The sequence below is a fragment of the Bombina bombina genome, chromosome 7 (genome assembly GCF_027579735.1).
Source record: "Bombina bombina isolate aBomBom1 chromosome 7, aBomBom1.pri, whole genome shotgun sequence".
In the NCBI taxonomy this organism is placed as follows: Eukaryota; Metazoa; Chordata; class Amphibia; order Anura; family Bombinatoridae; genus Bombina; species Bombina bombina.
The window spans coordinates 429,010,915-429,027,959 of record NC_069505.1 but is presented as its reverse complement, the minus strand read 5'-3'; positions in this window follow the sequence as shown (position 1 = coordinate 429,027,959).

The window sequence follows — 17,045 nt, the reverse complement described above, 5'->3', positions numbered from 1 at the left end:
CAAGTTCTCCTTTCTCTTGTTAAGTGTATCCAGTCCACGGATCATCCATTACTTGTGGGATATTCTCCTTCCCAACAGGAAGTTGCAAGAGGATCACCCACAGCAGAGCTGCTATATAGCTCCTCCCCTCACTGCCATATCCAGTCATTCTCTTGCAACTCTCAACTAAGATGGAGGTCGTAAGAGGAATGTGGTGTTTTATACTTAGTTTATTTCTTCAATCAAAAGTTTGTTATTTTTAAATGGTACTGGAGTGTACTGTTTATCTCAGGCAGTATTTAGAAGAAGAATCTGCCTGCGTTTTCTATGATCTTAGCAGAAGTAACTAAGATCCTTTGCTGTTCTCACATATTCTGAGGAGTGAGGTAACTTCAGAGGGGGAATAGCGTGCAGGTTTTCCTGTAATAAGGTATGTGCAGTTAAAATATTTTTCTAGGGATGGAATTTGCTAGAAAATGCTGCTGATACCGAAGTAATGTAAGTAAAGCCTTAAATGCAGTGATAGCGACTGGTATCAGGCTTATTAATAGAGATGCATACTCTTATAAAAGTGTATTTTAAAACGTTTGCTGGCATGTTTGGTGATAAAACTTATTGGGGCCTAGTTTTTTCCACATGGCTGGCTTGAATTTTGCCTAGAAACAGTTCCCTGAGGCTTCCCACTGTTGTAATATGAGTGGGAGGGGCCTATTTTGGCGTTTTTTTTGCACAGCAAAAATTACAGACACAGAAATCCAGCTTCTTCCTGCATGATCCAGGACTTCTCTGAAGGGCTCAAAAGGCTTCAAAAGTCGTACTGAGGGAGGTAAAAAGCCACAGTAGAGCTGTGGGAGTTGTTGTGACTGTTTAAAAACGTTTTTGTCATTTGTTATTCCGTTTTTGGTATTAAGGGGTTAATCATCCATTTGCAAGTGGGTGCAATGCTCTGCTAACTTATTACATACACTGTAAAAATTTCGTTAGTGTAACTGCATTTTTTCACTGTTATTTCAAAATTTGGGAAAATTTGTGTTTCTTAAAGGCGCAGTAACGTTTTTTATATTGCTTGTAAACTTGTTTTAAAGTGTTTTCCAAGCTTGCTAGTCTCTTTGCTAGTCTGTTTAAACATGTCTGACACAGAGGAACCTACTTGTTCATTATGTTTGAAAGCCATGGTGGAGCCCCATAGGAGAATGTGAACTAAATGTATTGATTTCACCTTAAACAGTAAAGATCAGTCTTTATCTATAAAAGAATTATCACCAGAGGGTTCTGTCGAGGGGGAAGTTATGCCGACTAACTCTCCCCACGTGTCAGACCCTTCGCCTCCCGCTCAGGGGACGCACGCTAATATGGCGCACATCAGGGACGCCCATAGCGATTACCTTGCAGGACATGGCTGCAATCATGAATAATACCCTGTCAGAGGTATTATCTAGATTGCCTGAATTAAGAGGCAAGCGCGATAGCTCTGGGGTTAGGAGAGATACAGAGCGCGCAAATGCTGTTAGAGCCATGTCTGATACTGCGTCACAGTATGCAGAACATGAGGACGGAGAGCTTCAGTCTGTGGGTGACATCTCTGACTCGGGGAAACCTGATTCAGAGATTTCTAATTTTAAATTTAAGCTTGAGAACCTCCGTGTATTGCTTGGGGATGTATTAGCTGCTCTGAATGACTGTAACACAGTTGCAATTCCAGAGAAATTGTGTAGGCTGGATAGATACTATGTGGTGCCGGTGTGTACTGACGTTTTTCCTATACCTAAAAGGCTTACAGAAATTATTAGCAAGGAGTGGGATAAACCCGGTGTGCCCTTTTCCCCACCTCCTATATTTAGAAAAAATTTCCAATAGATGCCACTACACGGGACTTATGGCAGACGGTCCCTAAGGTGGAGGGAGCAGTTTCTACTTTAGCAAAGCGTACCACTATCCCGGTTGAGGACAGTTGTGCTTTTTCAGATCCAATGGATAAAAAATTGGAGGGTTACCTTAAGAAAATGTTTATTCAACAAGGTTTTATTTTACAGCCCCTTGCATGCATTGCGCCTGTCACTGCTGCGGCGGCATTCTGGTTTGAGGCCCTGGAAGAGGCCATCCAGACAGCTCCATTGAATGAAATTATTCACAAGCTTAGAACGCTTAAGCTAGCTAACTCATTTGTTTCTGATGCCATTGTTCATTTGACTAAACTAACGGCTAAGAATTCCGGATTCGCCATCCAGGCGCGTAGGGCACTATGGCTTAAATTCTGGTCAGCTGACGTGACTTCAAAGTCTAAATTACTCAACATTCCTTTCAAGGGGCAGACCTTATTCGGGCCTGGCTTGAAGGAAATTATTGCTGACATTACTGGAGGCAAGGGTCATACCCTTCCTCAGGACAGGGCCAAATCAAAGGCCAAACAGTCTAATTTTCGTGCCTTTCGAAATTTCAAGGCAGGAGCAGCATCAACTTCCTCCGCTTCAAACATCAAATCAGCAAACCAGATAAAGAAAGAGGCATTCCTAAGCTGTGTGCAAGACCTCCTAGTAATGGGAGTGATCCATCCAGTTCCGCGGACGGAACAAGGACAGGGATTTTATTCAAATCTGTTTGTGGTTCAGACTTTTCATCCGGGGGAGTGGGAACTCCATCCGGAGGTGTTTGCTCAACTGGTCCATCGTTGGGGCAAACCAGAACTGGATTTCATGGCGTCTCGTCAGAACCCCAAGCTTCCTTGTTACGGATCCAGGTCCAGGGACCCGGGAGCAACGCTAATAGATGCTCTAGCAGCTCCTTGGTTCTTCAACCTGGCCTATGTGTTTCCACCGTTTCCTCTGCTCCCTCGACTGATTGCCAAAATTAAACAGGAGAGAGCATCAGTGATTCTGATAGCGCCTGCGTGGCCACGCAGGACCTGGTATGCAGACCTAGTGGACATGTCATCTCTTCCACCATGGACTCTGCCTCTGAGGCAGGACCTTCTAATACAAGGTCCTTTCAATCATCCAAATCTAATTTCTCTGAGACTGACTGCATGGAGATTGAACGCTTGATTCTATCAAGGCGTGGCTTCTCCGAGTCAGTCATTGATACCTTAATACAGGCTCGGAAGCCTGTCACCAGGAAAATCTACCATAAGATATGTCGTAAATATCTTTATTGGTGTGAATCCAAGAGTTACTCATGGAGTAAGGTTAGGATTCCTAGGATATTGTCCTTTCTCCAAGAGGGTTTGGACAAAGGCTTATCAGCTAGTTCTTTAAAAGGACAGATCTCTGCTCTGTCTATTCTTTTGCACAAGCGTCTGGCAGAAGTTCCAGACGTCCAGGCATTTTGTCAGGCTTTGGTTAGGATTAAGCCTGTGTTTAAAACTGTTGCTCCCCCGTGGAGCTTAAACTTGGTTCTTAAAGTTCTTCAGGGAGTTCCGTTTGAACCCCTTCATTCCATTGATATTAAACTTTTATCTTGGAAAGTTCTGTTTTTGATGGCTATTTCCTCGGCTCGAAGAGTCTCTGAGTTATCTGCCTTACATTGTGATTCTCCTTATCTGATTTTTCATTCAGACAAGGTAGTTCTGCGTACCAAACCTGGGTTTTTACCTAAGGTGGTTTCTAACAGGAATATCAATCAAGAGATTGTTGTTCCATCATTGTGTCCTAATCCTTCTTCAAGAAGGAATGTCTTTTGCATAATCTGGACGTAGTCCGTGCCTTGAAGTTTTACTTACAGGCTACTAAAGATTTTCGTCAAACATCTGCCCTGTTTGTCGTTTACTCTGGACAGAGGAGAGGTCAAAAAGCTTCGACAACCTCTCTCTCCTTTTGGCTTCGGAGCATAATACGCTTAGCCTATGAGACTGCTGGACAGCAGCCCCCTGAAAGGATTACAGCTCATTCTACTAGAGCTGTGGCTTCCACCTGGGCCTTTAAAAATGAGGCCTCTGTTGAACAGATTTGCAAGGCTGCGACTTGGTCTTCGCTTCACACCTTTTCAAAATTTTACAAATTTGACACTTTTGCTTCTTTGGAGGCTGTTTTTGGGAGAAAGGCTCTACAGGCAGTGGTTCCTTCCGTTTAAGTTCCTGCCTTGTCCCTCCCATCATCCGTGTACTTTAGCTTTGGTATTGGTATCCCACAAGTAATGGATGATCCGTGGACTGGATACACTTAACAAGAGAAAACATAATTTATGCTTACCTGATAAATGTATTTCTCTTGTAGTGTATCCAGTCCACGGCCCGCCCTGTCCTTTTAAGGCAGGTCTAAATTTTAATTAAACTACAGTCACCACTGCACCCTATGGTTTCTCCTTTCTCGTCTTGTTTCGGTCGAATGACTGGATATGGCAGTGAGGGGAGGAGCTATATAGCAGCTCTGCTGTGGGTGATCCTCTTGCAACTTCCTGTTGGGAAGGAGAATATCCCACAAGTAATGGATGATCCGTGGACTGGATACACTACAAGAGAAATACATTTATCAGGTAAGCATAAATTATGTTTTTTTCAAGACAGGGAACGTATCCTACAGGCCTCACAAGATAACCCAACCTTTAAATTTCAGGGCTCCATAATCCAGTTTTCCAGGATCTAAATTTAAAAACACTGCAAAGGAGAAGCCAATTGCGCCCTCTCACTACACTTCTACGAAAACACCAAATCAGATACGGGGGGGCTTTCCTTTTGCCCTCCACATCGCAAAAGATAACAAAATTATCACACTAAAAGAGCCAGAAGAGATTCCTTCCACATGTAAGATGCTGGGTTTGGATTCACCACTTATCCCAGAAGCAGACCAACCTCCACAGAAACCTCAGACTCAGAACCCATCAGGATGGGCTAGAGTGAATAAAAAAAGATCTAAGAAATGAAATTAACGGGAACTGTACCACCACCTGGGAGAGAGACTAGGAACGTATTGTTCCAGATTAACAACCCAGCAAGGATGTAGCAATTACACCTTGATCTTATTCAATTACCATTGAGAAAAGCTAGAAGAGACTCGCCGTAGAGAGGATTCTGGAAGAGGAGTACCCTTTAGCTGTCCAGACAAAAGTATCAAACTTGAGGCAGCCGGACTATCGGATCTCTTAGATAATACTGTTTTGTTTTTTTTTACTTATAAGCTAGTTAATATATATATGAGCAGCTAGGGCGTCCGCTATATGGATGCAAGGAAAATTGGTTGTTGTGTCCACACAGTGTGGGAAATGCTATTGTTTAGATTTTCATGGTTCATTGTTGTTAATGTTGTTGTTGTTGTTGTTATTATGTATTTACTTTTTTTATTTCAGTTTTTTCAGAGACACCGAGAACAATTCCTCAGACTTTGATACTCAGAATATTCAAAGTGTTACCTAGAAAACACCCACTGGTTACAGGTTGGTGTCACTCACAAACCAGTCATGCCATCCCAATACAGATCAGACCCCCCTAAACTACTACCATGACCTCTCAAATACACCTGATTACACATAACGTTAGGGGATTAAATACAGATGTAAAACGCCGCACAGCAATCAATCAATATAATAGATTAGAGGCTAAAATAATCTTCCTTCAGGAAACCCACTTCACTAAGTCATTGATTCCTAAAGACTGGTCTAGGACTTTTGCACAACATTACCACTCAACCAATGAAAAGAAAAAACGAGGGGTATCAATCTTGTTTCACTCCTCGCTGGGGTTTAAACACGAAAATTCAATTGCTGATGAAGAAGGCAGGTACCTGATAGTCAAGGGACAAATTGCTGACTCAGCCATCATTTTATGTAATGTATATGCACCAAATGAGAATCAGCACGTTTTTTTTAGAAATATTTCAAATCTACTCACTGAATGGTCCCAGTACAAACTCATATTAGCAGGAGACTTTAATATCACGATGGCAAAAAAGTTAGACGCATCTAATAAACTTCCCAAAGCACAAAGACATAATAGATTAGTTAATGGCATGCAAGAACATTTAGCTCCACATACGCTTGCAGATACATGGGTCACCCTTTACGGGGTAACCACAGATACAACCTTCTATTCATCAGCACATAAGAGCTATACTAGAATAGATTATATTTACATTGCCAAATTTTACAGCCATTGTTAAGGTCCTCATCGATTCATGCATGTGTGTGGTCAGATCACTCTATTCTCTCTATACGCATGGACGGAGTAATAGACAGACAGAGATCCAGAACATGGACCTTTGACTCCTCATACCTTAAAGACCCAACAAAATTAAACGATATCACTGGAGACATTGGTTGAGTTTTGGAATACAAACGGGTTCCACTACTGACCCAATTTTTCCGTGGGCCGCACACAAAGCATACCTTAAGGGAGTGTTGATTAAGAACAAGGCGCTCCTAAGAAAACAATACAACCTACACATCGCTCAACTACATCTAGAAATAGAGAAATTAGAAACTCTGCATAGACTCACCCTGAGACCTAGTATTCTTACAACTTTAGAAACCAAACAAACCTCTTTAGCAACCTTATTGAATGCCCAATCCTTTAGAGCCATACAGAAATTAAAGACGCAGTACTATGTCTTTTCAAATAAACCGGACAGATATTTAGCTCATAAATTAAGAGAACGTAACAAAATGTTAAGCATTCCATCCATCCTACTCTCCAACGGCAAATTAACTACCCACCCCCAACAGATAGTAGATGCGTTTGCAGACTTTTATGGGGCCCTTTATGACGGTAAGAAAGTAATATCCTCTCCAACGCTAATCTCGAAAACTAAAGCTTTCCTTCGTGAACTCAACCTAAAAATCATTTCTGAAGTCGACAAAGAGACTTTAAACTCTCCAATCACAAATTTGGAAGTTAGAGCAGTCATTAGAGATCTTAAAACAGGCAAGGCCGCGGACCCAGACGGCTTTACCAGTGAATATTATAAAACCTTTCAAGAGATACTAACACCACACATCACAGAACTATGTAACAACATCCTAGATGGCCTAGAGATTCCCCCTGATTTACTTCACGCTAAAATTGTGGTGATCCCAAAGCCGGGGAAGGATCCCAAATCTTGCTCCAACTATCACCCCATTTCCCTCATAAATCAGGACTTAAAGATTTTAATAAAAATATTTGCCAATAGATTGAAGCCTATGCTCCCCTCGCTGATACACCCAGACCAAGTGGGTTTCATTAAAGATTGAGAAGCTCCAGACAATATTAGACGAATGATAAACTTAATAGATTACTTGGGGATGACTCGGATGCCTTCTCTGCTTCTTTCACTGGATGCGGAGAAGGCATTCAATAGAATAGACTGGGACTATATGAGGGAGGTATTGGCTTACATGGGCTTTGAGGAAGCGTTTAACGCAATACAGAGGATATATTCATTGCCCTCAGGTTACGGCATCAGGATACAAATCTAGACTTTTCCCCATTAGAAATGGAACAAGGCAAGGATGCCCCCTTTCTCCTTTAATATTTGCCCTATGTATTAAGCCCCTAGCGGCCAGGATAAGAAATTGCCCAGACATTACGGGAGCAAAAATAGCAGATCAGAAATATAAATTGTCCTTATTCGCTGATGATATCCTATTGACATTGACATTCACTAAACCCTTTATTTCATTACCCAACCTGTATAACATATTAGTCCAATTCTCTGATGTCTCAGGCTATAAGGTTAACCACGAAAAATGCGAAGCTCTAACAATAGCTATACCTCCACATACTAAGAAAACGATAGAAGCAAACTTTGATTTTAAATGGGCCAAGAATTCACTTAAATATCTTGGGATCCATCTTACATCAAGATATGGCCAATTATACAAATACAATTATCTACCCTAGCATAAAAACAGAAAAGACAGAGCGCAACCACCTCTGAACATAAAAGCAGTTTATTCCAAGTATTAGCTGAGAATGAGACACATATGTGTGCATAAACAGCACGTACATAAAACAAGTAAATTGCAGGCACAAAAAAGTCACCAGTAGTGTGAGTCCTCCGTAGGAGTTCTGGAGCCGCAAATCTTTTTCTCAGCTCCTCTGTACGTCCACAATCCAATCGAGCTGTTGCCGGGAAAACCTTGGACGCCACCGGAAATGATTGTATTAGACACAGCGTCACGGGCTCCCAGTCTGAAGCCGCTGTGCGCAGTTCCGCTCTGGTTCGAACCTGTAGTACACTCTACGCGTTTCGTCGGGTTGCGACCCGACTTTATCAAGAGATGATTTCATCATGATAGATGTGTGTCCTTTTTAAGGGTGGCTGGTTTGACACGCCTCCGGTGTGGAAAGTTCTGATTGGCTAATGATCAAAGCCCAACATAAAAAAGCATCTTTGAAGTCCATCACAGAACCCTAATAAAAATAGTAATGAAAAAGGTACTAAACGGAAGAATATAAAACATGAACCTGGTAAAAACTCTAATAACACAATAAAAAAAGCCTTTTATTAACATGAGATAATATACTTAAAGAAGTCATCGACTTTAACATTTAAAAGCTTAAAATTGGTTGCTTAACTATGTTAGGTCCTAGATCCCTAAACAATATCATGTAACAATATGAAATCCATAAATAAAGGTAGAGTAGATAATTAAAAAAATAGTTTTATAGACACCTAAATGTATCTTGGAGTGCATGCAATATATAGTCTGTAATTAATAAAAATCACGTAATAACATGCAAGAGAACTTGCTATGAGATTTAAAACACAGGGAATCGAATGAGACATACCATAGAGATACCTGTGTAGAAGAGTCAGGCTTAAATACCCCTCAATTACACCCAACTTGACCTAACCAAGAAGGGCAAGACTAGCCTAAAATACAAGGAAGGAAGGCCAGAGTGCCCTGAAGCAAGAGCCTACACTAACATGGGATACCCAGAGACAATAGAATTGAACAATGTTAAGGGCTTACATGAAAGCCTGGAGATCCAAATCAATATTTAGACCTTTTGGATTCTCAGTATTGAGAGTTCCAAGTTCGTGAATCCAAAAAGTTTCACACTGCCTGAGACTCCTCAATCTGTTTTTAGAACAATCAGGAGGGATCCAATACCATGATTTTTAGACCACTATTGTTAGCTTTATGGAAATATTTGAAGTGACACGGAACACTATGGTTCTCTATTCCATTTTTAATATTACTTAGATGTTCATTGAACCTGTTACTAACCAGTCTTTTGGTACGACCTATATAGTAACAATTGCACTCACATCTCAGAAGATACACTACATTATTGGATTTACAGGAAAATTTCTCTTTAATTTTGTACGATTTAGTTTTATGTATATTGTCAAAAGTGTCTCCTCTGATGATGTTTTTGCACATGTTACAATTTTTTGAACCACGGGGCAAAGTTCCATTCTTTCTGCTGAGCCAATGGGTATTCAAACTTTTTGCTGGGGGTTTGACTGAAACAAATTTAGATGGTGCCAGGGTATTCTTCAGATCGTTATTTTTCTTGAAGGTAATAGTTGGATGATCGGGTAAAATCTAGAGTCTAGGGACCTTGATTCAATCAGGTATTCCTCATGATGTGTGCAATTTCTGTGTACCCTCTGGTACTGTCCGAGGGGAATATTCCTTTTCCACCTCGGGAGGTGTCCGCTATTGGCACTAAGGAATCCGTTCTTATCAGTCGGTTTCCGAAAAATGTTTACAGCGATGTAGTCGCTCTGATCTACAAATAATTTTAGATCTAAAAATTCTGTTTCTTCTCTATGTATCTTGCTGGTAAATTTAAGGTTCATATTATTATTATTTAGATGTTCAATGAATTTTGTGGCTTGTTCCTCCTGGCCCTTCCATGTAAGGATAACATCATCGATGTACCTATAATAATTAATTATGTTGGTACTGAAGGGATTATGGTTCCAAACATACCTATTTTCAAAGAAATTCACAAAAAGGTTGGCATAGGATGGGGCAAAAGTAGTCCCCATCGCTGTGCCTTGCAACTGTAAATAAAATTGTGAATCAAATTGGAAATAATTATGTTTTAAAATAAAATCAATAAAATCAGGATAGTTTAGTTAACAGACCCTAAGTCATCACGGGACCCCATCCCACAGAGTGCCGAATTATTGATGGAAACTCCCGCCAGGAAAAATCAGCCCCCAGAGACATCCAACACTGGCAGCAATGCAACCAGTGGAGGAAGGAACACCCGTGAACCCCCCTCCAGGGAGGATAACAGGGTCAAGAGCAAGTACATGGTCAGACCCAAGAGAGCAGACGGATCTCCGACCTCCCCTCCAAGGAACGGACCCAACCCAAAAAAAGGAGCTGGTAACATCCGCCTCAAGAGAGAGTGACTAAACTATCCTGTATATTCTCATTTAGTTTTCTCCACCTTTCCTCCCCTTGGAAGGGTTGGATTTTGGGTAATATAGTATCTATGGCTAATTTCACCTTTTTTTAATTTTGATTCCCTGTGCTTTATGAGAATTTTAATCAGTGTCATGGAGCAGTCCTGAAGGGCCTTTTCCCAGTCAGTGGTTAGCTTCACTTCTTCCAAATCAAACGCTGGGTGCTTAAATATCCTTAGGACCCTAGGGACCACCTCATGTAACCCATAGTTGTCTAATAATAAAAGGTCCTGCCATTCCTTCGTGTCATTATTTAACAGTTTTTCTAAATCCCTAAATAAGTCTATGGGATTTTCTATGGGGACTTCAGAGGGACCCGTGGTCTCTAAATTGAGTATATTCTGTGCTCGCTGTCTATTATGTCTAGATTCAGAATCCCCAAATGACCACTCATTGGTGCCTGGAGTTGTTTCCATATCTTTTCTAGTAATATTTATCAAATCTTATTTTTTGTAATTAAGATTGATGGATAATTAATAGATGTGCTCAAAACCAATAGTCCTTGTATATAATGTTCAAAAGCGAAGTAACTAAATCCTCCAGTTAGGGAGAAATGAGGCCAATAGGGTTTTAATTCATATACAAAAACCCAAACTGAATGGTGCTGTTAAGATAACTTAAATGTATATTGTGTATAACTAATCTTCAATTGACATTCAACACATGGTACTAATAGTAATACCGATTCGTAGTAAAATTGTGGGTAGAGAGATTCGCTGTCTATTAGCACAGAAAAATGTAACACGCAAAAACAAAACAAGTATATAGGCTGCACTTCTCTAACTTAAACCCAGAATCTAATGCATAAATTAAAAGCAGTAGTATTTGTATTAAATCTGCACCTGGGTATGATAACGGTATCAGTATTATACCATATGGAACCATATGCAAGAAAATATATTCACATCCTCATATCTTAATTCATATCTTATCTATAAATATACTATACACTTGATGGAAAGAATATCTAAATTATATACTGAAAGTTATCGTGAACAATAATATACAAAAAATGTAATAAAGATTCAAAGTAAATGGGAATTGTACACAAAGTATGCAAACTATACTTCCCAGATCCAAATATACATGTGAACTGTGGATAGGATGCCGCTCTGTTCAAAGGTGCAGAAATCTGTGCTCCTGCTCCCAAAATCGACACTAGCATAAAAACAGAAAAGACAGAGCGCAACCACCTCTGAACATAAAAACAGGTTATTCCAAGTATTAGCTGAAGACGAGAGACATATAAGTGTGCATAAACAGCACGTACATTAAACAAGTAAATTGCAGGCACAAAAAAGTCACCAGTAGTGTGAGTCCTCCGTAGGAGTTCTGGAGCCGCAAATCTTTTTCTCAGCTCCTCTGTACGTCCACAATCCAATCGAGCTGTTGCCGGGAAAACCTTGGACGCCACCGGAAATGATTGTATATCATGTAACAATATGAAATCCATAAATAAAGGTAGAGTAGATAATTAAAAAAATAAGTAAAAAATAGTTTTATAGACACCTAAATGTATCTTGGAGTGCATGCAATATATAGTCTGTAATTAATAAAAATCACGTAATAACATGCAAGAGAACTTGCTATGGGATTTAAAACACAGGGAATCGAATGAGACATACCATAGAGATACCTGTGTAGAAGAGTCAGGCTTAAATACCCCTCAATTACACCCAACTTGACCTAACCAAGAAGGGCAAGACTAGCCTAAAATACAAGGAAGGAAGGCCAGAGTGCCCTGAAGCAAGAACCTACACTAACATGGGATACCCAGAGACTATAGAATTGAACAATGTTAAGGGCTTACATGAAAGCTTGGAGATCCAAATCAATATTTAGACCTTTTGGATTGTCAGTATTGAGAGCTCTAAGTTCGTGAATCCAAAAAGTTTCACGCTGCCTCAGACTCCTCAATCTGTTTTTAGAACAATCAGGAGGGATCCAATCCAATACCATGATTTTTAGACCACTATTGTTAGATTTATGGAAATATTTGAAATGACACGGAACACTATGGTTCTCTATTCCATTTTTAATATTACCTAGATGTTCATTGAACCTGTTCCTAACCAGTCTTTTGGTACGACCTATATAGTAACAATTGCACTCACATCTCAGAAGATACACTACATAATTGGATTTACAGGAAAATTTCTCTTTAATTTTGTACGATTTAGTTTTATGTATATTGTCAAAAGTGTCTCCTCTGATGATGTTTTTGCACATGTTACAATTTTTTGAACCACAGGGCCAAGTTCCATTCTTTCTGCTGAGCCAATGGGTATTCAAACTTTTTGCTGGGGGTTTGACCGAAACAAATTTAGATGGTGCCAGGGTATTCTTCAGATCTTTATTTTTCTTGAAGGTAATAGTTGGATGATCCTACCTATGCCAACCTTTTTGTGAATTTCTTTGAAAATAGGTATGTTTGGAACCATAATCCCTTCAGTACCAACATAATTAATTATTATAGGTACATCGATGATGAGGGCCAGGAGGAACAAGCCACAAAATTCATTGAACATCTAAATAATAATAATATAAACCTTAAATTTACCAGCAAGATACATAGAGAAGAAATGGAATTTTTAGATCTAATATTATTTGTAGATCAGAGCGACTACATCGCTGTAAAATATTTTCGGAAACCGACTGATAAGAACGGATTCCTTAGTGCCAATAGCGGACACCTCCCGAGGTGGAAAAGGAATATTCCCCTCGGACAGTACCAGAGGGTACGCAAAAATTGCACACATCATGAGGATTACCTGATTGAATCAAGGTCCCTAGTCTCTAGATTTGCTGAAAAGGGCTATGACAACTCCCTCTTGACTTCTGTTAAAGAAAAAATATCGAACATGGATAGGAGCATTATGCTAGAGCCCAATAAAAGGAATAAGAGGGTATCTTCTGGAAAAGAGGAAATTCGATTTATCACCACCTACAGCCAAGGTAGTGAAGATATTAGCAATATCTTAAAAAACATTGGAGGATCCTGACATTGGATCCAATCCTAGGGGCCAGTTTACCCGATCATCCAACTATTACCTTCAAGAAAAATAAAGATCTGAAGAATACCCTGGCACCATCTAAATTTGTTTTGGTCAAACCCCCTGCAAAAATTTCGAATACCCATTGGCTCAGCAGAAAGAATGGAACTTGGCCCTGTGGTTCAAAAAATTGTAACATGTGCAAAAACATCATCAGAGGAGACACTTTTGACAATATAGATAAAACTAAATCGTACAAAATTAAAGAGAAATTTTCCTGTAAATCCAATTATGTAGTGTATCTTCTGAGATGTGAGTGCAATTGTTACTATATAGGTCGTACCAAAAGACTGGTTAGTAACAGGTTCAATGAACATCTAGGTAATATTAAAAATGGAATAGAGAACCATAGTGTTCCGTGTCACTTCAAATATTTCCATAAAGCTAACAATAGTGGTCTAAAATCATGGTATTGGATTGGATCCCTCCTGATTGTTCTAAAAACAGATTGAGGAGACTCAGGCAGCGTGAAACTTTTTGGATTCACGAACTTGGAACTCTCAATACTGAGAATCCAAAAGGTCTAAAAATTTATTTGGATCTCCAGACTTTCATGTAAGCCCTTAACATTGTTCAATTCTATAGTCTCTGGGTATCCCATGTTAGTGTAGGTTCTTGCTTCAGGGCACTCTGGCCTTCCTTCCTTGTATTTTAGGCTAGTCTTGCCCTTCTTGGTTAGGTCAAGTTGGGTGTAATTGAGGGGTATTTAAGCCTGACTCTTCTACACAGGTATCTCTATGGTATGTCTCATTCAATTCCCTGTGTTTTAAATCCCATAGCAAGTTCTCTTGCATGTTATTACGTTTTTTTTATTAATTACAGACTATATATTGCATGCACTCCAAGAAACATTTAGGTGTCTATAAAACCATTTTTTACTTATCTTTTTAATTATCTACTCTACCTTTATTTATGGATTTTATATTGTTACATGATATTGTTTAGGGATCTAGGACCTAACATATTTAAGCAACCAATTTTAAGCTTTTAAATGTTAAAGTCGATGACTTCTTGAAGTATATTATCTCATGTTAATAAAAGGCTTTTTTTATTGCGTGTTATTAGGGTTTTTACCAGGTTCATGTTTTATATTCTTCCGTTTAGTACTTTTTTTATTACTATTTTTATTAGGGTTCTGTGATGGACTTCAAAGATGCTTTTTTATGTTGGGCTTTGATCATTAGCCAATCAGAACTTTCCACACCGGAGGCGTGTCAAACCAGCCACCCTTAAAAAGGACACATCTATCATGATGAAATCATCTCTTGATAAAGTCGGGTGGCAACCCGACGAAACGCGTAGAGTGTACTACAGGTTCGAACCAGAGCGGAACAGCGCACAGGGGCTTCAGACAGGGAGCCTGTGACGCTGTGTCTATTACAATCATTTCGGGTGGCGTCCAAGGTTTTCCCGGCAACAGCTCGATTGGATTGTGGACGTACAGAGGAGCTGAGAAAAAGATTTGCGGCTCCAGAACTCCTACGAAGGACTCACACTACTGGTGACTTTTTTGTGCCTGCAATTTACTTGTTTTATGTACGTGCTGTTTATGCACACTTATATGTGTCTCGTCTTCAGCTAATACTTGGAATAAACTGCTTTTATGTTCAGAGGTGGTTGCGCTCTGTCTTTCCTGTTTTTATGCTAGTGTCGATTTTGGGAGCAGGAGCACAGATTTCTGCACCTTTGAACAGTGCGGCATCCTATCCACAGTTCACACGTATACTTGGATCTGGGAAGTATAGTTTGCATACTTTGTGTACAATTCCCATTTAGTTTGAATCTTTATTACATTTTTTGTATATTATTGTTCACGATAACTTTCAGTATATAATTTAGACATTCTTTCCATCAAGTGTATAGTATATTTATAGATAAGATATGAATTAAGATATGCGGATGTGAATATATTTTCTTGCATATGGTTCCATATGGTATAATACTGATACCGTTATCATACCCAGGTGCAGATTTAATACGAATACTACTGCTTTTAACTTATGCATTAGATTCTGGGTTTAAGTTAGAGAAGCGCAGCCTATATACTTGTTTTGTTTTTGCGTGTTACAATTATCTACCCATCTACACAGAAATATGGAAAGATTTAAATAAATGGAGGACATTTACATTCTCATGGTTAGGTAGACTAAAAGTAGTAAATGAGTACAGCACCTGTTGGTTCCTTAAAGTAGGTTTTAATTCTGTATGATGCCCGTGGAGAAAGGGTTACTGCCACCCTTACAGCAACATAGACAAATGGTATCCACAGCACCAATTAGGTAAAAGAAAATACCTTTATTTTCACATTACATGCGACCTTTCGGCCTTCACAGCCTTAATCATGCATACAAAACACTTCAGCCTCTGTCCACAGTATATAGGCTGATCAATTAAAACATTAATTACAAACAGATTTGACAAAATGTTTCACACAGAGCAATTACTCCCTCTAGTGTTAGTCATATTTTACTACATCCTATAAAATTTAACTCTCAAGTTACCAAAAATACTATTACTAGAGGAGTTTCCACTGAATGTACAAGTGTCATTAAAAACAAGAAAATATATAGGAAGAAGTCTTACTGCAATCTTATATCTATAGTAACACTCCTAAAGTATATTACTGACACATTTTACCAATCTTACCGATAAACTTTACCTATGTGTTTAAGTGAACAAGTGACTTTACCTATGTGTTTAAATAAACAAAAACTAACTAATAAACTTTTTGAAGAAATTTTTTTTTTGAATATTTAATTTGTTACATTTAGAGAAAGACAGAGAAATATATTTCTCTATTTAACCATTTAGGGTACATACAATCTAATTTATGGATCCAGTAAGTTTTTTTTGTTTAAGGATCCTCTCCCTGTCACCCCCTCCTCTTAATGTACCTACATGGTCAATAATCTGCCACCTAATTTGACTTATGTTGTGACCTGCCTGGATAAAATGATTAGAGACAGGAGCTTCTTTATTACCACATCTCAAGTTGGACTTATGCTGATTAATTCTTTCCCTGCCTTTTCTAGTCGATTCTCCAATGTAAATAAGAGAACACAGGCATTTAATAAGATAGATTACGTAGGATGTCTCTCACATGTATAATAACCATTGATTTTATATTTATGCCCTGTTCTTGGATGGGAAAATTCTTTCCCTTTTATCATTGCATGGCAATTAGAGCACCCTAGACAGGGATAAGAACCATAAGATTTCTGACGCATATGGCTTTGTTTAAGACTTTTGGAGGGTCCCAAATCATTTTTAATCAGTGTGTCTCTCAAATTTCTAACCCTCTTAAAGGCCATAATGGGATTATTTTGGAATAATCTTCAAAAAGTTTATTAGTTAGTTTTGGTTTATTTAAACACATAGGTAAAGTCACTTGTTCACTTAAACACATAGGTAAAGTTTATCGGTAAGATTGGTAAAATGTGTCAGTAATATACTTTATTTTTGGTAACTTGAGAGTTAAATTTTATAGGATGTAGTAAAATATGACTAACACTAGAGGGAGTAATTGCTCTGTGTGAAACATTTTGTCAAATCTGTTTGTAATTAATGTTTTAATTGATCAGCCTATATACTGTGGACAGAGGCTGAAGTGTTTTGTATGCATGATTAAGGCTGTGAAGGCCGAAACGTTGCATGTAATGTGAAAATAAAGGTATTTTCT